This window comes from Ipomoea nil, unplaced genomic scaffold (assembly GCF_001879475.1).
Source record: "Ipomoea nil cultivar Tokyo-kokei standard unplaced genomic scaffold, Asagao_1.1 scaffold3065, whole genome shotgun sequence".
Classification (NCBI taxonomy): Eukaryota; Viridiplantae; Streptophyta; class Magnoliopsida; order Solanales; family Convolvulaceae; genus Ipomoea; species Ipomoea nil.
Window position 1 is genome coordinate 1687270 of NW_017619493.1, and position 25551 is coordinate 1712820.

The 25551-nt window shown below is 37.8% G+C and overlaps 1 pseudogene; it reads left to right on the forward strand.

The window, feature by feature from the left end:
- Nucleotides 1-16015: 16015 nt before the first annotated feature.
- LOC109164463 lies at nt 16016-25481 on the forward strand (annotated as a pseudogene).
- Nucleotides 25482-25551: the final 70 nt, after the last annotated feature.

A 25551-nucleotide genomic window follows, 5' to 3' on the forward strand; every position in this document is an offset into this window, starting at 1 on the left:
TCCTTCTAACAACTACTCACTTTATATAGTTCAGCCTCAATTCACTTCATGCAACATTCCTACCTGTCACATGCCCCACACACACATGCATATGTTATGATTAGTAGTTTTCATTATTTAAGATTTTTTTTTTTTGGGGTTCTCTTTTGACCAATGTAATAAGGTGAATACAAGTTTTAAAAAAAGAGACCTTCCTTTAATCTGATTTGACAGCACTTGATTAAAAAATGACTGTTATTTTTTTTTTTTTAAAATATTACTCCTTATTAATTTCTTGTAACAAATACTTCCTTAGTTTTACTTACTATTCATTGGTCAAATCAACTCTTTTTTTTTGTTTATTTTTTTCAGTATTTTTGACTTATTTTTAAATTTATTTATTTATTTTTTTTTTGTGTTTAATAGTACTTTTAAAGTAATTTCTAAATATATAAATTTTGTATACTAATAATTTAATACTAAACTTAATATTATAAAAATTTAGATTAAAAATAATTTCAGTCAAGCCTCGTTAATCGAACCAGACACATAAAATAGGACAGAGAGAAATAATCTAATATATATGTCACAAGTGTCACAATTCTTCATTTCATTTGAATAAATAATAATAAAAGATATAATAAACAATTGGATATGTACAACATTATTTACTGTCTTCTCAATCAACATTTGAGAATTCAGGTAAAATATCTTATATCTAAGGGTATATTCAATCAATTTTGTAAACTTTTAAATGATATGATTTTATAACTTTTAAATAATTTTTAAATAATAAACCTTTTTTAGTCCATTCATCTTATTTTATATGTCTAGTTTGATTAATGGGGATTGGTTAAAGTAAAATTCAAGTAAAATATCATTAGGGTTATTTTATCAAGATTTATGTAAACTTTTAAAATGATAGGATTTTATAAATTAAAAATTAAAGGACTTTTAAAGAATTATTCTTTTTATTCTAATCGTCTCATTTTATATGTCTAGTTTGATTAATGAGGCTTGATTGAAGTTGGTTATAATTTAATTTTTTTTTTGTAATATTTAATTTAGTGTTAGTACATACAATTTATATATATATTTAGAAACTACATAAAAATAATATTAAACAGAATGTCAATTTTGAAAATTAATTAAAAAAATGTTAAAGAAAATAACGAAAGAAATAAGAGTTCAGTTGACTAATAAATAATAAACAAGATTGGTAGTATAAGACATATGGTATATTTTTATAGATTTTACATAAATTTATAAAAATCTTATCTTACAAATATTTATATATTTTGTATAGATTTTTTTTTAATTTTTTTTTTAATACGCATATACAAGTTTTCGTTGACTTTTATTAACACAGGTTATTTATAGTTTTTTTCCAAGAAATTTTGATACTATGTGATATGTTTTAAACTAATGCTTTTTCCTTGCACATTTTAGTACATTTTGCTTGTTACTCATTATATTATGGAGTCATTTTGGTCACTTATGGAATTATTGCGCGTTGTTAGGTGATTTGACAAAAAAAAATTATGTTTTGAGGTACTCGATGAAATATTTGATCAAGTTTTTTGCGCCACCTTAATACGAGAGCACAATTGGATGACCAAAGTAACAATTTTTGAATTTTTGGACATTTTGAGATGGACTATGGCTTGACCCGCGTCCGAGGATAGCACTGAAGCATTACCGAAGACCTTGGAGGCCTCCCCTGCTAGCCACAGGCGTGGCCACACCCGTGGCTAGCATGGTTGCAAAAATCGCGTCTAAACGCTAGGCGGCGCTCGGCCGTGTCGAGGAATGCCGAAATTGGCCTCCTCTGCGGCCGGGCGCCTAGGCAGCCGAACCCCCCCTTTTTTTTTTTTTTTTTTTTTTTCAAATAACCCCCTAAAAAACAAATTAAAAACTTTATTTTAAAAAAGTAAAAAAAATCGGGCGTCTAGTGTCTTTTTCAACACTGGTGGCTAGCAGGCAGAATGTTCTGCCTTGTGGGTACGGGTCTAGGCACGCCCTTGCCTGCACCCGTGCACGTGCTTGTGCCCAACCTCTGTAACTTTTTTTAAAATTAAAAAAAAAAACACTTTGCCTTGTTTTTAAGAGAACTCTTTTCACTCCAAAAATACATATTTCATTTCCCTTTCATTCCCTAGTTAGGTTTAACTCTAGAATAGCTTAGATTAGTGTAGATTTCTTGTTCCTTTCCATTTCCAAGATCAAGAACACTTTGCAATCTTAGATTTCAAGGCTTCGATCAATGTTGCAAAAATCGCGCCTAGGCGCCCGGCCGCCGTCGCGAGGAAGGCCGAAATCGGCCTCCTCCGCGGCCGGCCGCCTAGCCGGCCGAAATGTAGAAAACCGTTTTTTTGTTTTTTTTTTTTGTTTTTTTTTTTTTGGGTTAATCGCCAAAACGACGTCGTTTTGGCGAGTAACCCAAAAAAAAAAAAAAAAAGCGATTAAAATCGCGATTAACCCAGAAACCCTCAGACAGTCAGATCTCAGCCGCACGCCTGCACACCCTCAACTCCTCCGCCACACCGCCTCAAGCAGTCGCAGCACACAGCCACACCGCCGGCCGTGCCTCCGCCTCCCGGTACGCCGTATGCCGCCAAACAGCCTTCCACTCCAGGTAAGCCGTATGCTTTTAACAATTTTAAGTTTTATTAATTATTTTAGTGTTTTAGACTTTAGTTGAATAGTTTATCAAATATAAACTTTATAATTTATATACTTATAGTCTTATAGTCTTATATATTTATATAATTATATGTATGACAGTATGAGTAAGATTGTATGAGTGTATTTGTGTATGACTGTATGTAGTTTGTATTATGTAGAAATGTAGGATTGTAGTATTGACTATTGACTATTGAGAATTGTATTAACTATTAAGTTATTGTACTATTGTAGACTTGTAGTATTTAAGTTATTAACTTATTAAGTATTATTATTTATTAATTATGAAATGGAATTGGAAAGTGATGATATTTCTCAACCACCAATTCAAACTCAAAGTGTTGGATCTTCTCAACCATCTACAACGTCAACTACAATGAAAAGAAAGTCCAATGATATAGGTTGGGACTATGGGGTACTTAATGATCCTACTAAGCCAATGGACAAGATTAAATGTTTATTGTGCAAGAAAGTAATGTCTGGTGGAGTTTATCGGATCAAAAAGCATATTGCTGGTATTTCAAAGAATGTTAGCAAATGCCCCATAGCTTCAAAAGAAGATCAAATAAAATGTAGAGATTCTCTCATTATGGCGAAGAACAAAAAGAAGAACAAGAGAGCTGAAGAACTTAATATAAGAGCGGAGGTAAACATCGGTTCGCATGAGAGTTTGAGTAATACACCTACAAATAGTATTGATGTTGATGAGTTGCAACAGTCTGAACATATGAGGCCACCTCGTCCAATTGGCCCTATGGATAAGTTTGCAAACCAAATCAATCCTGAAATTTCTTTGAGTTCAAGAAGGGGCACGGCGCAACAACGGATAATTGAGGCATTTGACAAGGAGAGGGTTAACAAAGTGAAAGAGTACATATGTAGATGGGCTTATGAAGCAGTTGTTCCATTTCATGTTATTGAGAAAGATAGAGTCAAGTTGATGATTGAAGCTGCTGGTCAATTCGGTCCGGGAGCGCAGACACCAAATAGATATGAATTGAGTGAAACATATTTGAAAAAAGAGGTTGATCGTGATAAGAGATAATATAGTGATTGATTGTGGTTAGTTTGTTAAGTTTGTTTCGTATTTATTGCTGTGATTACCTTGAGTTTAGTAGTTTTAGTTTCACCTTTGTAGTATAAATATCTCTTCTGAATAATGTAAATTCATCACTTCTTTACCAATTTACATGGTATCAAGAGCTATTCGATCTAAACTATATTTTTTTTCCCCTTCACCTTAAGTTCTATTTTCCATGGCTGCTAATGATGCAAATACTCAACCTACTGTCTCCCCCATTCCAATTAATCCGGTACCTAATGTTGAAGGGGCTAATACCATTCCTAATCATCTTGAACCTAGCCAACCACTAATTGTGGTTACATTTCATAACATTCAAAAACTCACTTCCTCCAACTATCTCACATGGAAAATTCAGCTTGAAGCCATTCTTATTGGCTATGATCTTAAACATTTTATTGATGGCAGTAAACTCATCCCAACTGCTACTATCACTGTGCAAGATCGCGTACTTCCAAATCCTGCTTATTCCACTTGGATACGCCAAGATAAGCTCATTTTTGGCGCTATAGCTGGTACTTTGTCCTCAGCTGTCGGGCCTCTCATTTCGAGTGCCCAAACTTCTCACGAGGCATGGAATATCCTAGCAAATACTTATGCTCGCCCCACCCGTGGTCACATAAAGCAACTCAAGGATCAACTCAAGAATATCATCAAAGGCGGCTCCACAATTACCGAGTACATACACCAAATCAAGAGAATTGTTGATGAACTTGCCCTTTTAGGCAAACCCATGGAACCTGAAGATATCACAGACAAAATTCTTGATGGTCTGGATTCTGATTACCAATCTGTTATTGATGCTGTTAATGGACGTGACTCCATCATCTCGTTTGAAGAGTTGCATGAAAAGTTAATTAACAAAGAACTTGCTCTACACCGTGCAACTCCTCCTACCACGTTTCCAGCTACAGCTCATCCCACTCAAACTCGACCAGTAAGTAATTTTCAGACTCGGCAACCCTCATATCCCCGCTTCACCAACAATTCATCCCGGCCTGCTCCAAAACCCTTTCTTGGTCGCTGCCAGTGGTGTAATGTTCAAGGTCATGTTCTTTTTCATTGTTCTGTCTTTCGTGGACAGTACCCAAATATTCAGTTTCCCCCTCGTCGTACACACAAACAAGAGGTAAAACCACAGGCTCATGTTGCTGCCACCTCACCAGTTGCACCCTCCTGGTTGCTAGATAGTGGTGCCTCCCATCATGTTACCACGGATCTTTCAAATCTTGCTCTTCACACACCATATGATGGTACAGATGAAGTTATGATAGGGAACGGTTCTAGTCTTCCCATCTCACATACTGGTTTTGTTTCTCTCCCTTCTACATCTAAGTCATTTTCCCTTTCTAATGTTTTGTGTGTTCCCACTATGTGTCGAAATGTTATCTCTATTTCACAATTTTGTCGTGATAATAATTCCCTTATTGAGTTCTCACCCACTACCTTTTGTGTTAAGGACATTCAGACGGGGGCACCCCTCCTAACCGGACCATCTAAAAATGGAGTTTATGAGTGGCCGACGTCTCCTAGTGTGTCTACTCATGTCTTCACCACAATGGTTTGTGACAATAATTGGCATCACCGCTTAGGTCATCCCTCCACTCCCATCCTCGACCAACTATTGGTTCGTTTAGGCATTTCTAATTCTTTTGCTCAGTCACATTGTAATGCATGTCTTAGCAATAAAAGTCATAAACTTCCCTTTAAAAACTCCACTCTTACTACATCAGAACCGCTTGAGGTTGTGTTCAGTGATGTTTGGACTTCTCCACTACATTCCTTTGATAATTACAAATACTATATTATTTTTGTAGATCACTATACAAAATATGTAGGTTTGTATCCACTCAAGCGGAAGTCTGACACATATGATGTGTTTGTACGCTTTAAGTTGATTGTTGAGAAATTTTTTAATAAAACACTTCGAACCTTGTACTCTGACAATGGTGGTGAGTACAAAGCCTTGTCATCTTTCTTAACACTAAGTGGCGTCTCTCATCTCACCTCTCCGCCACACACTCCCGAGCATAATGGGTATTCGGAGCGTTGACATCGTCACATCGTTGAGATGGGTCTTGCTCTTCTTACCCAAGCCTCCATGCCACTTAGTTACTGGACTCTTGCCTTTTCCACTGCAGTCTACCTCATTAATCGCCTACCCACACCAACTCTTAACCATCACTCCCCTTACTCTAAACTCTTTGGTAGTGAACCAAAATACTCTAGTCTTCGCAGCTTTGGATGTTTGTGTTATCCATGGCTCAAACCATATACTGTCCACAAGCTTCAGTCTCGTTCATTACCTTGTGTTTTTGTCGGGTACGGGGCATCTCAACATGCTTTTTATTGTTTAGAACCAACTACAAATCGTATATATGTGTCTCGACATGTACGGTTTGTTGAAGCGTGGTTCCCATTTGCACATATTGCTAAAGACCTCTCCCGCCCTTCGTCCTCCAGCGCAGGTGAGTGGTGTTCTATCTCTCTTCCCATCGCCCATTCACCGGCGCAACCACATTACCAAAACATCACACCGCCACCCCTACATAATCTTCCTCCAAATTCCCCTATAACTTCCCCTCTATCATCTATACTCCCCTCACCTCCTACTCAAAATACTCAGTCGTCTCCATCACCATCTCTGCCTGGTTCTACATCCCACTCTTCTCCCTCTAGTTGCTCACAAACGAGTCAAGTTTCATCTCCTGCTACTTCTCCTCCTGACCCACCAGCTTCTGTACCAGTTCCTGCCCCACGTGTCGTTGTCACTCGGTCGAAAAACAACATTTTTAAACCCATTCGAAAACTCAATTTATCAGCTCAAGTTGTTCCTATTGAACCTGTTTCTGTTAAGCAAGCTATGCAGGATCCAAACTGGTTGGCAGCCATGAAGGATGAGTTTGCAGCGTTAGCTCATAATGAGACTTGGGATCTTGTCCCCCCCGATCCATCTCATAATCTGGTGGGTTGCAAATGGGTCTTCCGCCTCAAGTATCATCTAGATAGGTCCATTGCTCGGTACAAAGCTAGACTGGTTACCAAAGGCTTTCATCAGCGACCGGGGCTTGATTATACTGAGACTTTCAGTCCGGTTGTTAAACCATCGACTGTTCGGCTGGTCTTAAGTCTAGCTGTTACTCATCAGCGACTCGGACTCTGTCTATGTCCTTGTGTATGTTGATGATATAATTGTAACCGGCAAACATGAAAAATCTGTTTGCTCCTTTATTTCTTGTCTGGCTCGCAGGTTTTCTTTAAAGGATCTTGGTTCTCTTTCCTTCTTTCTTGGTGTTGAAGTGTCTCCTTGCTCTCACGGCCTCTTTCTCAACCAAAGGAAGTACATTTATGACATACTTTGTCGTGCGGGGATGGCGGATGCTAAACTTGTGGCCACACCTATGGCTATTTCTCCTCCACTACATCTTACAACCGGACACACTCTTTCGAACCCGTCTGAGTTTTGGGCACTAGTTGGGAGCTTGCAGTATTTGTCGTTGACCAGACCAGATGTAGCATTCGTTGTTAATAAACTTTCTCAATTTCTGGCAGCACCAACCGTAGACCATTGGGCGGCACTGAAACGTTTGCTTCGATATTTATGCGGAACTTTGGATCATGGTATTTTCCTTTCTGCTGATTTACCGGTGCAACTTCATGCTTACTCTGATGCTGATTGGGCTGGTGACAAGCATGATTACCGCTCTACAGGAGCTTATATTATTTACTTAGGACGTAATCCTATCTCGTGGAGTTCTAAGAAACAGCAAACTGTTGCCCGTTCCTCTACGGAGGCCGAATATCGCACTATTGCTAGTACTGCTGCGGAACTTGCTTAGATTTCATCTCTCCTGAGCGAGCTTGGTTTTTCTCTCCCGGAGAAACCAATTATTTATTGCGATAATATTGGCGCAACCAGTCTCTGTGCAAACCCAGTTTTTCATTCTCGTATGAAGCATGTTGCTCTTGACTTTCACTTTATTCGTGAGCGTGTCCAGAGTGGTGCACTTCGTGTTTCTAATATTGCAAGTGATGATCAGCTGGCTGATGCTCTTAGGAAGCCTCTACCACGGCGCCGCTTTCAGCTTCTGGTGTCCAAGATTGGCCTCGTCGGACGGCTGTCCATCTTGCGGGGGCATGATAAGAGATAATATAGTGATTGGTTGTGGTTAGTTTGTTTCGTATTTATTGCTGTGGTTACCTTGAGTTTAGTAGTTTTAGTTTCACCTTTGTAGTATAAATATCTCTTCTGAATAATGTAAATTCATCACTTCTTTACCAATTTACAGATCGAGTCTGAGACAGTTTGAAGGAACATGAGGCGTTGTGGAAAGAAAATGGCTGCTCAATTATGACTGACGCATGGACAGATAGGAAGAGAAGAAGCGTAATGAACTGGTGTGTAAATTCAAGATTAGGCACTGTTTTTTTATCTTCTAAAGAATGTTCAAGTGAGGCACACACAAGTCAGTTTATATTCGAATATGTGGAGCTTGGGATTGAACAAGTTGGAGAGGAGAATGTTGTTCAAATTGTCACAGATAATGCCGCGAACAACATGGGAGCTGCTAAATTGTTGAAGGAGAAGAGGCCACGGCTATTTTGGACATGTTGTGCAACTCATTCCATTAATTTAATGCTTGAAAGCATTGCAGGTACCTTTCAATCTTTAAAACTTTATTCTTTAATCTTTGTTCTTTAACTTTAAATCTTTAAATTGTTCATACTTGAATGCTTTGCAGGTTTACCCCTATTTAAAAAAGTTCTTGATTAAGTAAAGAGCTTAACTATCTTTATCTATGCACACCATAAAACATTGGCAATGATGAGAACCTATACAAAGAAACGTGACATAGTTAGGCCAGGTGTGACTAGGTTTGCTTCTGCATTTCTTACTTTGCAGAGTTACTTGCTAAGAAAACTGAATTAAGGGCTATGTTTACAAGCAATGAATGGGAAGAATGTAGGTTTGCCAAAACAGTTAAAGTGAAAGCTTCCTATTCTACTGTCTTGAATACTTCATTTTGGCAAGGGGTTACATTATGCTTGAATGTTTTTGCACCGTTGGTGAAGCTGCTTCGTATTATTGATCAAGATAAGAAACCTTCAATGAGATTTATTTGTGGTGAGTTTATGCAAGCCAAAGAGGACATTAAGAAGGCATTCAATGAAGTGGTAAGAAACTATGAGCCTGTTATTAAGATAGTCGAAGAAAAGATGAGCAATAGGCTAGATTCTCCTCTTCATTTGATGGCTTTCATGTTGAATCCTTATTATCATTTTAAGGATCATCGACTTCATTTGGATGTTAATGTTTCTCTTGGATGCATTGAGTTTCTTGAAACATATTATCATGGCGATATAGAAATGCAAAACAAGGTATTGAATGATGAATTTCCCAATTATAAGAGGAAAGATGGTGTATTTGGAAAGACACTTGCGGTCAAAGGATGTGAGACAAATAATGAGCGATATGATCCGGGTAAATGAGTTGCATACTAGTTTTAAATTTTAATATTTAAAATTTTATATCTTTTGATTTTTTATACTTAATATTTTTTATACAATTTTGATGTAGCAATGTGGTGGTCAACTTATGGTGGGACAACTCCAAACTTGCAAACAATTGCGATAAAGATTCTATCTCTTACTTCAAGTTCATCGGGTTGTGAAAGGAATTGGAGTACATTTGAAGGGGTTAGTTAAAGACTTAAATCTTTACTTAGTTATTTATTTATTTTTTCATTTTTGTTTGCACACTTGATGGAATGATATATAATATATTTGAGTATTTGACATTTGTTTTGCATATTTGTAGATACATACAAAAAAAAAAGAAGAAATAGGTTGGAATCTAATCGCCTAAACAATCTAGTCTTTGTGCAATTCAATGCAAACTTGATGAACAAAAGGAAAAAAGAGCAAAATGTTGAAATATTACTTGGTAGTGATGCAACCTTCGCACAAGATTGGATTGTTGAGGATGAAGTTGAGGTTGTTGTTGAAGATGAAGTGACTACTAATGAGGAGGGTGATGACGCATTAAGACCACGACGGAGTTCTAGATTGAGGGAGCTTGAAGAAGATAACTTTGAATCCAAAAGTGAAGAAGAAGAAGAAGAAGTGGTTGTTGAGTTTGAAGATGATGAAAATCAAGTGATAGATGGACAAGTGGAAGAACAAAACCTTGAAAGTTGAATACTTGAATTTGATATGTTGACATGTTGTTGAACTTAATTGTCATGTACTTTGTGTCTTTGTTTGAAATTTGATGACTTGAAGTATGAATGTATGAACTATGAACTATTTGAAATTTGATGACTTGAAGTATGAATGTATGAACTATGAACTATGAAGTGTGAAGTATGATTGTATCAATGTATGAATGTAATCAATTAATCATTTATCATTGTATGAACTATGATTCTATGAAGTATGAAGTATGGACTATGGAGTTATGGACTATGGATTAATGAATTATGAGTAGCGTTTAATAATGGTATTAGACTATTGGTAAAAAATATTTACTTGCAATTCACTAATTCTTTAAAGATTAAATTGTATACTTGTATAAAAATAATTAACTATACTATATAATTTACACTTTTAAGTAGTTTTAACCATTTTAGATAATCAGGTATTAAAATTTTACAAATTTTAGTTTTTTTTTTAATTAAAAAAAAAAATCGGCGCCTAGGCGCCTAACGTGTTTTGCAACCTTGGCTTCGATAGAGAAGTTTTCTTATTCATCTCTTTCCTTTACTTTTCAATTATACTTTTAATTGTGTATCTATTTTTATATTATGAGTAACTAAGTGTTTTGGAACTAGGATTTGGTTTGATTTCTTTCTATTGATGCCTATATAAGTTGTATTGCATAAAAGGGGATTATTTGGGTGTTCTGAGTTTGTTGTGTGAATTGGGTTTGTTGAGAAAGCGTGTATAAATGTTGGATCTCAATTATGTGCTTTATTTGGAGTGCTTTATAATTTAACTATACATAGTTCTATTTCAATTACTTACCCCATCTAAACAATCAAACAATGAATGTTTAGTAACAATGTCGTACATGTATCTCAATGTATCCACATTCAACGCCTCCCGATTGTTGTGGACACTACAAAATACATACATATATTAATTCAGGTTAATATCATATTTAAACAATATAATAAATAAAAATTAAGATTAATGTCATATTAAAACTTTAATTTTAATTTCATACTTTGCATTCCTTCCAATCAATAGCTATAATCCCTCGTCCATTTACCGGAACAGATCAAAATTCCCTATATTAATTATAAACATATATAAAAATTTATAAATAACATAGTAAAATTTAAATATTTATATTAATAATAATAAGGTTTTTACTTACATATTCACAAAAGTTTTAACATCAAGGGTGTGGTCACATCTCAATGGATCCCATACATATATGATTCTTAAACGTGTGCAGATCACGATAAGTAACCAATGATTACTACATTTACAAAACATACATATATTAAAATTCTAATATCAAACACTTCAAATAAAGTTATTTAGTTATATATATTAGTAAAGTAAAAGACTTACTGTTGATGATATGATGTTAATATGAAATGTTGATTTTTGTGCTCGTCCTTGATATGAATGAGATATGATGTAATGGTAGAATAATTTATGTTAATCATATCCGCTGAAATTTGAGTTGGACACACAAAACCGATAGATGTGACTCCAAACTGCTTACACAACTTATTCAAAAACCTAAAAAATAACAAATAAGAAATTTCAATAAACATAAAAAAAAAACGAATATATATAAAACGCAAGAACAATTTGAAACTTATAGCATAAACAATTGTATAATTGAGACATCAAGCCAATTCATCGTCAACAATTCTTGTATATCCTCCCTGATCACATAAACACCCCTCACGTGTCCATGATGGAAGACTGTCTGATCTATCCCCAAATTGATATACTATTTTTATCAGTAGGAAATGTTGTCAACAATTGACCAACTGCTTGCAATACTTCCCCAAGAGCATAAAGACATTATCCCCAACAATTGGAGGTGTGTACCAGTACTAGATAACTCACCACTTTGATATCCCATTTTGTTATTTTGTCTTGGTAAAATATAAACAACGAAAACTAACTTAATAACTAAATATAAGTATGCATACCTCATCCAAAATAACTTAATGCGTAGGCCATTGTGCGTGACTCCAAGTGATATCTCCCAAAGTTTTATACTTCAAAGCTGGCATGGGGAGATTCAATTCCTCTGCACCACCAACCACTTCATCGACCATAACTTTGACATGGTTAGGTAACAGTGACTCATTATGCACCATTGTCGTCTCATCTGTAGTTGGGTAAACCATACCCTTTGCAACAAAAATTGGTTTGCTACCGGGACCACACAGTGCAAGAATACACTTTTTCTGACTCTATTATTACAAATATATATGTTAAGTTTAATTTTACAAGAAAATGATATTTCGATTATGAAATAACTTTTAATATTACCTTAATTGTGGTAACTGGATATGTATCAACCGAATGACAGCTGATGCGAGTCGGAGGTAGATCACAAGGCGCATAGACACTTTTAGGAGTGCCAACCGAAACACCTTGTGGACATAGGTGTGTGGATGCCATGTTCTTCATCAAGAAATTGAGTTGCTCGTTGAGGATATCAATCTTGGGTTACATCTGTGCTTGCACCTTTGCCATTGTGTCTTGCCTGCATTTGTTCATCATTTGGTTTACTTCATTAACCGAAACAACCCCACTCGATGTGCCCTGTTTCTGTTATGGTCTACCAAACACTTGTTGGATGGTGGAGTATGCACCAACTCCTCTTTCAGAACCCGGATAATCATCCTTACCAAGAGCTGCTGACAATATGTCATGATGTCTTTTCGATTGAAATGTCTCTTGATTAACTTCATCACATTTTTCTATCTGTTCCAACCAATAAGATAAAACCAAGTGTTAGTATTTTTATGAATAATATTATGTATTCTTATGAAATTTTTTAAAATATAGTACTTACAATTTTATGAAACACATCATGTGTTTTTTCATTCAGAATGTAATAACTTCCATCTTTTGACTTCTTAACTCTTGCTCGCACCCAATCAGAACTGCGATAATTGGACATCAATGAAGAGCTAACCAAAGCACAAGAAGATTGTGAAGATAGAGGGTCTGATATCATCCACTCTAACCACTTACCCGCATATCTAACAGAACCTAAGAGTGTGAATGCTCATTGCATGCCTACCTTTGCTAGAAAAAAATCAATTTGAACCAAAAAGGTTAAATGCGAAAGGCATGTCTAAATCATGTCATCCTATATTCTATATTTGTTGCATTTAATAAGATTATTGTATGGTAAATTTTACCTTACTCTATAAATTATACTAGAAAATTCCTATGCCAAGTCCTAAACAGGTGCGCATAGGACCAATCTAGGAAAAAATCTTCTATATTTTCTGTAAGTGTAAAAATATTACACGGTAAACCCACTTAAATTTGGCTTTAATTAGTTGTCAAAAGAATTAGTGGATTAGGTGTTGGATCTAGTCCAGTGTTTATGTTAAGAGATGCTGGATCAGCGCCAGGGAGTAAGTCAGAAGAAGTGAAACTCATTCAACATTACACGTATTTATAAGGTGATTTAAATCAAGAGGAGCAGCTGAATTTGAGGAATTAAAAGCTGTTTGATTTCGGATCAAAGAGGCTTTACATTACCTTTATAAAATGCTACTTTGTTTAGCATTTTAGTTTGCACTTTAACAAGCCTATACACTGAGATTATTCCTCCCTGTGTTCTGGTTATTTACTAATCTGCTACGAGTGAAGAAGGTTGATGCGAACCTGGTTGGCCCTATCTTCTCTTCACACTCTGACTAAAATAATATTTCAGAACAATTTATTAGGCTAGGTGAAATATGATTAAATGGTTTATTTGGGCTGGGTATAAATGTTTGTTTTTGTGGTTTTTGATAAGTCCTCGGCCACACCGGGTTATACGGTGATACGTAGGATTTGGGATGACGCCACAAGTGAGGTTTCACACTTGATAAGTCAGGATCACCATGACTTGATCATGGTCGAACTCTCCCGAGTTCTAGAAAACACTTAGTTTCCTATCTCAAAAATTCTTAACCTTATTTTTCATTTGGCCTGAAATGACTTTAAATAGCCATTAACAAGCAAATTACAACCACATAAATGAGATAGTTATTAAAAATAGGATAAACTAATCCTAACTAACAAACTGAGATAAACATTAATAATAATATAATACTAACAAATTAAATCTTAAATAATTTAAGATAATCATCCTAATTAAATAATAAAACTAATTCTAAAATATTCTAATATTATAACAACCAATTGTTGATTCCCGTGCCCACAACATTCCCTCTCCCTTTAGAGGGATTCGTCCTCGAATCCACGTTCCAGGCACCATTGAAGCTTCATGAGTCTTCGCGAAGAGACAAACATGTGCTTTGATACCAATTTGATGTGATCCGTGGTGCAAGCTTTGTCGTTGTAAGCCTTCGAGTTTTGCAGTAGCAAGCCGAGCTCCACACATCAGTTTTTGAGAAATAGCAAACAAGAGCACTACTTGTGCCTTGCCTTGTTCTTGAGTTCTTCAAGACTTTCTAACTTATCAAGGACTGTTTTCTTCCTTGTGGCGTCTCCTTCTTCGTATCACCTTCAAACCAGGTGTGGGTGAATCCCAATCCTAGAAAACACCATAACCCTTCCCGCAACACAACCCAAATCCATCTAACAGAACCACATCACAAACCAACCGAGACAATGCCAGCTCCGTTCTACTAGAGACGTGGAAAAGCCCGAGGACCAAACGAGAATGCAAGGTTTCCAAACTTCGTCTCTAGCCCGAGGGCCAGCTGGTTTATAAACAAGTATTGAGTTCTTGTCATTACTTGTTTCATCCTTATATTTATCATCTATCAATCAGTAATTCTTATTTGGAAGTATTGCCTTATCTATTTTTCCTTTTGAGCTACACTTGAACAACACGTTCCAGCCTAAATTGACCCTACCCTAGCCTTTCACCTTTATCCAAATTGTTGTGTTTTAGTCCCATTTAGAGTACTTTTGGTTAAATTTGAGGAACCCGTCAAGAACTCGAAGGACGAAGCCTTGTTTGTCATCTTGTGTGAACTTTAGTGAGATTAATAGAGAGTCAGATACACGAGTGGTAAGAAACTGAGTGATCACCCCTTCAAAAAGAGTGCAAGTGAGGGAGTGCTGAGAGGTCCTTGAATTACTCTATTTTTTTTTCTAACGAGTTTTATGCAGGTTAAATATGTTAGGACCTAGTGAAATGGATGACCAACAAGTTAGCCCTGACGTGAGGTTCATGATGCAGGCTATGAGGGGAGAGTTTGAGAGGGTTAATAGAAGGTTTGATGGGTTGACAGAAAGAATTGAGATAATGGAGGGAGAAGTGAATAAAAATCAAAATGGTGTACGAGCTCAAAATAGAGGGAAAAATGGGAGGGAGAATGATAGTGAGGGAGGTAGTGATGGGGATAATGAGGAAGAATTTGTGAGGAATCCGGAGAGAGGGAGACATAGAGGAGGAGGAAATAGAGCTATAGAGGGTAGTGATGATGACATGGGAAAAATTAAGATGTCTATTCCTAAATTTCAAGGAAAAAATGATCCTGAAGCTTACTTAGAGTTGGTGAATAAGGTGGAGAGAGTGTTTGAGTGTCATAGATATTCTGAACGAAGGAGATTGAAATTAGCCGTTCTTGAGTTTTCTGATTATGCTACCATTTGGTGGGAAAAAGTTGTGGCTGACAGAATGAGGAATGGAGAAGATCCTATTGCATCTTGGCAGCAACTTAAGGCTATGATGAGAAGGCAGTTTGTGCCTTCATGGTATCAACGAGAGCTGTACCAACAACTTGAGGGGTTGGTGCAAGGATCATGCAGTGTACCCGAGTACGTTCAAGAAATGGATAAGCTCATGACCAGACTTAATATTGATGAGAGTTCAGAGCAATCCATGGCACGTTTCTATAGAGGACTGAATTGGGAGATCAAAGACGAGGTTGACAAACAACACTATGTGGATTACGAGGAGTTGGTCCAATTGGCCATCAACATTGAACGAACACTCAAGAGGAGGAGAATTCGGACTCAATCAAGTTCTTCATGGTGACACAAGGATAGAAAAAAACTGGATGCTAAAGTTGAATCTAGCAAGCCAAAAGAATCCCGAGAGAAAAGAGATAAAGGTAAAGAAAAAATTACAAAGCCTAGTACTATTAAGTGTTTTAAATGTCAGGGAAGAGGACATATTGCTAAGGAATGTCCAAACAAGTTCAATATGACGGTCAAGAAAGGAATAATTGTGACTGATTCCGAGCATGAACAGAGTGATCCTAGAGACAATATAGAATCAGAATCTTCTAGTGAAAAGGAGTCTAATTTAGAAAGCAATGAGGGATACGTGGGGCCGGTAGATGGAGAAGCTTTGTTGGTAAGGAGATTACTTAACATTCAGGCCAAAGGGGAAGATGAGCAACGTGAGAACATCTTCTATTCCAAGTGCTTTGTTCATGGAAAGGTTTGCAACTTAATCATTGATGGAGGAAGCTGTGCGAATGTAGCAAGTGCTGAATTGGTTACCAAATTGGGATTAGATATGCAAAAACACCCACTTCCATATTCATTGCAATGGTTGAATAAGACAGAGGACATTAAAGTGGATCAACAAGTGCTGGTTCCAATCAAGATGGGGAAGTATGAAGATGAGATCTTATGTGATGTTGTTCCTATGCAGGCTGCACATTTGCTATTAGGGAGGCCTTGACAGTATGATAGAAAAGTCGTGCATGATGGTTTCCACAATAGATACTCCTTTGAACACCGTGGCAGAAAAATCACTCTTACTCCAATGACACCGCAACAAATTTATGAGGTCCAAAAGAAAGCAATTGAGAAAGAAAAAAGAAAAGAGGAAAAAAAAAGTGCGAAAAAGGAAAATTTGAGTGCAAAAGAAATGAGTGAAAAGAAAAAAGAAAAACAAAATTTCTTTTGTAAAAAAAGAGTAGTGGAAAATGCCATTAGAGTGGGAAGGCCTATATATTTAATGCTTTATAACAGGCCTAGTGCCCAAACAACTAATTTCGAGCATTTGCCCTATGCTGTTTCTTCTTTGTTGCAGGAGTATGGATATATTTCCCCTGAAGAAATGCCTGAGGGATTACCACCCGTGAGGGGTATAGAGCACCAAATTGACTTGGTGCCAGGGGCACCATTGCCAAACAGACCAGCTTACCGGTGTAATCCGGAAGAAACTAAAGAGATTCAAAAACAGGTGGATGAGTTGTTAGCTAAAGGGCATATAAGGGAAAGCTTAAGCCCTTGTGCAGTTCCAGTTCTTCTGGTACCCAAAAAAGATGGGTCGTGGCGTATGTGTGTTGATTGTAGAGCAATCAACAAAATTACTGTTAAATATCGTTTTCCTATTCCACGCCTTGATGATATGTTAGATGAACTATATAGTGCATGTTTATTTTCCAAAATTGATTTGAAATCTGGATATCACCAAATTCGAATTCATGAAGGGGATGAATGGAAAACAGCCTTCAAGACCAAGCAAGGTCTATATGAATGGCTTGTTATGCCATTTAGCCTTACCAATGCACCTAGTACCTTCATGAGGCTCATGAACCATGTGCTTCGAGACTTCATAGGGAAAAGTGTGGTGGTCTATTTTGACGATATCCTAATTTATAGTAAGAGCCTTAAAGAGCATGTTAGGCATCTGAAAGAGGTTTTTTATGTGTTGAGAGTGCATAAATTGTATGTTAACTTGAAGAAGTGTGAATTCTGCACCTCATCTGTACATTTCCTTGGCTATATTATCAATGCCAATGGGATTGTGGCAGATAGTGCTAAAATTGAGGCTATTCGTGATTGGCCAACACCGAGGAATGTTGGTGAAGTACGTAGTTTTCACGGCCTTGCGAGCTTTTATTGCCGCTTTGTGAAAAATTTCAGTACTATTGCTACACCACTAACCGAGGTGATTAAAAAGGATGTAAGTTTTCAATGGGGCGATAAGCAAGAACGTGCCTTTAGCGTACTGAAAGAAAAGTTGTGCACGGCACTAGTACTTGCTTTACCCAACTTTGAGACCACATTTGAGATAGATTGTGATGCCTCCGGGGTGGGTATAGGGGCTGCCCTCATGCAAGGGGGGGGGGGGAACCAGTTGCTTATTTTAGTGAGAAATTGAACGGGGCTAGTCTGAATTACCCTACTTATGACAAGGAGCTTTTTGCCCTTGTTAGAGCTTTAGAGCATTGGGAGCACTATCTCCGACCCAAAGAATTTGTTATTCACACTGATCACGAAGCTCTTAAATACTTGCGTGGCCAAGGTAAGCTCAATAGGCGTCATGCCAAGTGGGTAGAGTACATTGAGTCTTCCTTGTATGTAATTCAATACAAGCAAGGTAAGGAAAATGTTGTGGCTGATGTGCTTTCTAGGAGACATATCATGTTAACTACCTTGCATGCACGGTTTTTGGGTTTTGAACATATCAAAGATTTGTAGAATGATGCTGTTTTTGGTGAAATATATTCTACTTGTGTGAAAGGGGCATTTGGAAAATACTCATTGAATGATGGGTTTCTGTTTAAAGATAATAAACTGTGTATGCCTACATGTTCTTTACGAGAGCTTTTGCTTAAGGAAGCACATGGGGGTGGACTGATGGGCCATTTTGGCATTCAAAAAACACTAGAAATTCTTAAAGAACATTTTTATTGGCCTAGAATGAAGCATGATGTTCATAGAATCTGTGATAGGTGCTTAGTGTGCAAACATGCTAAGTCAAAGAGCATGCCTCATGGGTTGTATACGCCCTTGCCAGTGGCTACTCAACCATGGGTTGATCTCTCCATGGACTTTGTCTTGGGTTTGCCTAGAACTAATAAAGGTCATGATTCTATCTTTGTTGTGGTAGACAGGTTTTCCAAGATGGCACATTTTGTTCCGTGTCACAAGACGGATGACGCAAGTAGTGTAGCAAACTTGTTCTTCAGGGAGGTGGTTCGGCTTCATGGAATGCCAAAGACTATAGTGTCAGACCGTGATGTTAAATTTTTAAGCTACTTTTGGAAAACTTTGTGGGGCAAATTGGGGACTAAACTGCTATTTTCTACCACTTGTCATCCTCAAACGGATGGTCAAACTGAGGTGGTGAACCGGACTTTGGGGGCTTTACTTAGGGCATGTGTTAAGAAAAATTTAAAATCTTGGGAGGAAAACATTCCTCATGTTGAATTTGCTTACAATAGACATATGCATAGCACTACAGGTTTTTCACCCTTTGAAGTGGTGTATGGGTTTAATCCAATTACACCTCTCGATCTAACCCCTTTCGCAATTAAAGATTATTGCAATGTAGATGGAGCAAAAAAGGCTAAATGGGTCCAATCCATTTATGAGAAAGTTAGCCGATGGATCACTAAAAGGAATGAGCAAACTGCCACACGGGTTAATAAAGGACGAAAACAAGTTGTCTTCCAACCAGGCGTTGGGTTTGGGTGCATATGAGGAAGGAGCGTTTCCCTGCCCAAAGGAGGTCAAAGTTACTACTAAGGGGCGATGGGCCATTCCAAATGGTGTCTCGGATCAATGACAATGCTTACAAGTTTGCTCTTCCAAGGGAGTATGGTGTTAGCAATACTTTTAATGTTGCTGATCTTTCATCCTTTAATGCTGATCCTGAAAATTCGTGGACGAATCCTTCTGAGGAGGGGGGAAATGTTGAGGACAACGATGGTGATGAAAGTAGAGATCCACTACACATTTTGGATGGTCCTACAACGCGGGCTAGAGCTAGGAGGTTGCAAGATTCTGTGAGTGCGCTCATACAAGCCAATTTTGAGGTGGGACATTCGGGTGGGTATGATGGCCGTGTGATCAATTTAATTGGTGTCCAATTTAATTAAATTGTCTCATATTTGTCACCAATTTTCACCCCAAATGTCTACAATGGGGCTAGGTTGCAATTAGACATTCAATGTTAATTTACAAAGTTGCTGAAAATCTGGCGCAACAATAATTTAAGGCCCGTGCGCATCAACCCACTCATTTGCGAGTCACAAAACTTATATGGGCTGAAAGGAGACTCTCTGAACAATAATACAGTGGTTGAGCCGAGCTTGGTTACTGAAGGTGGTTCGAGCTGCACTCGCGACCGAGCTTGGTTACTGAAGGTGGTTCGAGCTGCACTCGCGAGACGTTAGATAAAGAGTCCTGGCAGTTTAGGGCTCCTCCTTTTTAGGCTAGACTTGATCATCTTTTATGTTGAACCCCAACCATAAGGGCCCCCCACACCCCGGCCCGACAGAGCATTTAGGGCCCCCCACACCCCGGCCCGACAGAGCATTTGGGAGGATGTAAATCATGGTGACTCAACTGAACATGAACCATAGAGGCTAGACCGGTGCTCACTGCGCACAAGGAGCCCCCCCCCCCCCCCCCCACACTGCCGCTGGTGAGACTCGATCCCTGGTCATTCTTCCGAAGTTTCACCTCTATGACCATTTGAGCTACCCATGCGGGCAGTTAGGCCTAATTTCTTGGCACTACATGTGATAGCTTAAAACAATGTAACTTCTAGGGGAAATCAGATTACGTTGAATTATTTTGGCAACAAGATTGCTCTCCTCCTTGAGTTCTTCAAGGTTCTTCTGACTTATCAAAGGTTTTCCCTTTGTGGCGTCTAAAACTCCCTCGTATCGCCATAAACCAGGTGTGGCTGAGGCTATCTTAAAAACCAACAAAAAGAAACCCCGTAAACCCTCATAACCTTTCCCGAACACCCAATCAACCCAACATACAAGAACTGTGTGTGGAGCTCGGCTTGCTACTGCAAAACTCGAAGGCTTACAACGACAAAGCTTGCACCACGGATCACATCAAAGGTGCCTCGACGGGTTCATGGAGTTAAGAAGATCGCCCACATCTAGTCCGCTGGAATAGGTTCTGGAGTAGTTGTAGTTTACACATTAGTGTGTAATGAACTCTCTTTTTGTACTCCTGTTTATCATAATGGATTTGGGTTGATGTGAGTGACCCCGCAGACGTAGGATTGAGGCTCCGAACTACGTGAACATTTCCTTGTGCACGGTTCCTTTTATTGTTTTTATGTGTATTCTCTTTATTCTGTCTGGAGTAGTCAGGGAGCTAGTCCAGTTTAATAATTGAAGTAAAATCTAGTAGGAACCTTAGGTTATTTCTTGCATTCAAGATCCACATGTTTTTTTTTTTTTTTTTTCATTTTCCTTGTTGTATATAATGATTTAAATATTTAAAAGAAAATCAAACATTGGGCTGGCTCACTAGTTCGACCCATAGGAGATGAAACTTTGTAACTCCTCATTCACATACTGCATTTTAACCATGGAAACCTCTCTAGAGATGACACCATATGATAAGCCTAATTTTGTTGCATAAATATTGTGTTATGATCACATTATATATGTTCATATTCTTGCATCCATTCATGTGTGGCATTATACATGATCCCCATGTAATAAGCACTACGGGCTAATTGGAACTACATAAACATATAATGGTTCATCCTATGCAGGTACAAAACAAGAAGGCTCCTCCTAAGAATGCTTAGCCAATATTCTTATACTTTCAAGTTCAATAGCTACTTCTTCCATTTTTATGCCTATCTTCTCCTTTAAGTTGAAGGTATCTTTTCACAAGCTTTGCAATTCTTTGAAGTTGGTCCAACGGCCCCTCCTTTACTAGCCTAGGCACATGAATTTGAAATAGTCTATTCTCATTCACGGATCAAACAAAAAATGTGGATAAGTATCGATACTCTTCGTCACTCATATTTGGAGACACAGGTTTCCTTCCTGTCAGAAATTCAGCTAAGACTACTCCAAAATTGTATACATCACTCCTTTTTGTCAACCGACTTGTTTGGAAGTATTCTGAATCCAAATAACCAAGTGTTCCTTAGACTAGTGTTTCCACATGCGTACCATCCAAAGGGACTAACTTAGAAGCCCCGAAATCACAGATCTTTTGCAGTGTAGTTTTCATCGATCAATATGCTGGTTAACTTGACGTCCTTGTGAATTGTAGGCATGGATGCAGTCAAGTGAAGAAAAGTAAGTGCACCCGTAGCTTCAATTGCGATTCTCAAACGATTTTCCCATGACAAACAATCTGAAGCACCTTATTTTACAAGGGGTCTGGACACTATAAAAGGGTCTAGACATGTCAAGAAGAGAGAGCAACCAAGACCATACACTTAACAACAATGGAAGGAGGTCTAAACACTACAAATGGGGTCTCATGTCCCCCTTTGGAGATCATCACTTCATACATTACATCACTTTAAGCTTGGTGGAGTCTTGCCCATACTTTTAACTCATCAACCTGGGTTCGATTCCTAGCGTGTCCACATTATTCTTAGCTCATTATTTGAGCCCCATTATTTATTATTTATTTATTATTTCTTAGGTCATTATCTCGAGCTTTCTTACGTACTCTTTTGGGTCTAGTGCCCCGAACAATATTGCTATTATTTTTCTACGTCTCATTTTGTATATCGGGTTAACATACTCCTAGACTCGTCTCTCAACTGCCAACTTATCTTAGACCACATCTCATGACCTTCAGGTTCACTTACGAGAGTAGGGAACGTTGAAGGTCAAGATTGTTTGTGCTTATTGAGGGGATTGGTAGCGTCACGAGAGTGGGACTGTTGTGGGCACAGGAATCAACAATTGGTCGTTATAATATTAGAATATTTTAGAATTAGTTTTATTATTTAATTAGGATGATTAAATCTTGAATAATTTAAGATAATCATCCTAATTAAATAATAAAACTAATTCTAAAATATCCTAATATTATAACAACCAATTGTTGATTCTCGTGCCCACAACAAGGACAACCCTGTGTTTTGATTCGACCTAACATTAGATCATGAGAGTGGCATGTTAGTACACCGAGTTGGTGTTGGCAATCTTGGAACCCACGGTTGAGTTTGACTCTCATTAATCCGGCCCGTTAATCCCATAGGTTCCATGAAGATGATCGACTCCCTGCATGCTTTCTTCCGATCCGACTCCTGGAAGGCTATCGCCCCAACGTACAATTGTCAGGCCCGAGCCTTTCGGGCTCTCGCCGAATCGCCACCTTCATGACCACCCACTATCATATTGATTACCGGCTTATGCTTCTAATTCTTATCGGTGTCCTCATCTTGCATGGGCTGTTTACCCTAGTACGACCCAACATTTCACATCATTATCCACTTTCTCAAAAAAAAAATTAAAGTTTTTTTTAACCCCTAAAGTTAATTCTTCTCAATAGTTCAAATCTCAATTTTTGCAGGCCCACTCCACATCCACGATAATTTATCATTCTTTAATTTATTATTTTTAATAATTATTAAAATTTTGTAGTCTAATTAAAACTTTCGAATATAAAAGTATTATAAATTTAATTAAAAAATGTAAATTTTAATATATAAATATATTCTTTATTTTTAATTATAAAAATAAAAAATAAAATATAGATAAGAACAATTAACTGTTGCTCTAGCCAAAATAGAAAAAAGAAAAAAAAATAAAGAAGTGGTCGCCAGTTGACAACTATTCTCATTCGTCCAACGTGCTTGGACTCACTTTTTTTTTTTTTCTCTAAAATTGAATTCTTACAAATAAATTTAGTTTCTCTCTCTCTCTTAAAAACTCAAACTTCCGGTGAAAAATTCTCCCAGGCTGTAAATTTCTCTAAATCCACTGTTACTTTTAGTAAGAATGTTCTGGGGGATAATAGAATGGTTGTTTGTGATATTCTTCACATGAGGGAGAGGAATATGAGTGGGAACTATCTGGGCCTGGCCTCTTTAATTGGTAGAAATAAAAGAGATATCCTTGGCATTATTAAGGAGAAGGTGGTGGGTAGAATTAGGAGTTGGACTCACAAGTTCTTATCCCGGGCGGGAAGAGAGGTGCTCCTTAAAAATGTAATTCAAGCTATTCCTACCTATATGCTATGAGTGTGTTCTTAATCCCCCTTGATATGGGTAGGGAGATTGAGAGAGTTATGAATAGTTTTTTGTGGGATTGTGAGGGTGAAAGGAGCAATGGCATAAGGTGGAAAAGATGGGAAGATTTGTGTGTCCCTAAAGCTAGTGGTGGTATGGGCTTTAGAAGAATTCGAGAGTTTAATGTGGCTTTATTGGGTAAACAAGCTTGGAGATTAATCCAATTTCCTAACTCCCTTTTGGCTAGAGTCTATAAGGCTAAATATTTCCCTAGGCAATCTTTCCTTGAAGCTCGGATTGGAGGAAACCCCTCTTTCATTTGGCGTAGTATCCTTGAAGCCCAAGATGTTATTAGAAGAGGCACTAGGTGGAGAGTTGGGGATGGGGCTACTATAAGAGTATGGGAGGACCCTTGGTTGCCTAACATTTCTTTTCCTTACATTCAACCTTCTATGGCAGATCAAAACATGGTGACAACATTGAAAGATTTGCTCAATCAGACTAGAACAGGGTGGGAGGAGAATCTGCTGATCAATCTTTTCAGTCAACAAGAAGTGGACCAGATTAAAACCATACCCATTGCAGAGGTTAGTTGTGCTGACAAGATCATTTGGGTGGATGATGGAAAAGGGGACTACACGGTTAAAAGCTGTTACAGGAAACTCATGAACCAAATGCATACTGTTAGTAATCTTTTCTGGACAAAAGTTTGGAAGTTGAGACTACCTCCGAAGATCAAATCTTTTCTTTGGCAGGTGTGTCCAGGATCTCTTCCAACTCATGATCGCTTGAGGATTAAGAAAGTGCGTGTGCCTGACTTTTGCCAGCTCTGTAGTGAAGAAGGGGAATCTATGCATCATCTATTTCTTAGATGTCAGTTGGCCAGAGGATGTTGGAATGCTATTGGAAACAACTCATATCTTGATGATTATGATTTCCTAGGATGGCTGGAATGGAATTTCAAAAATCTGGATGAAAATGCGCTATGCTAACTAATAGCTATCTGTTGGAAAATCTGGGAGGCAAGGAATGAAAAGATATGGAACCATGTGATCATCCCCACTGATGCAGTTGTCAGTAATGCTACAGTTTACCTCTATGAATGGCAAGCGGTTAATGCTAGGATCTTGCAACAGAATAGTAGTCCAGGAAGGGAGGAAAGATGGAAGAAGTCACCAGAAGATTGGAAGAAGCTCAACGTTGACGCAACTCTAGATGTCAACAACAAGAAGATGGGGTTCGGCTTTGTGTTGCGAAATGATGAAGGCCAGTTCTTAGCCGCTAAACAGATTCCCTGGGATAGATGGTGTGCATAAACCGGACGAGGCTGAAGCAATAGGGGTGAGGGAAGCTCTTAAATGGCTTAAGGAGATCAACATGGATTCTGTGCAAATTGAGACAGATTGCAGCAAGATTATCTCATCGATTCATACTCAGAAGCTGCAAACTTCGTTTGACCTTATTTTAAATGATGTTAGAGAATTAGCTAAAGCTTTTACCAACTTATGCTTTTTGTTTGCTAAACGGTCTGCGAACAAGGTTGTCCATCTGTTAGCTCGGAAAGCCTTGTCCAAGTCTGACTGTGTGGACTGTTTTGGAGTCCCGTTTGTTTTTGTTGTTCCTGCTTTGGACTTTGATAATAATTAATATATTTTGCCGTTTGCTTTCAAAAAAAAAAAAGAATCAGCTAAAAACCTCTTTAAAAAATTTCCATTGA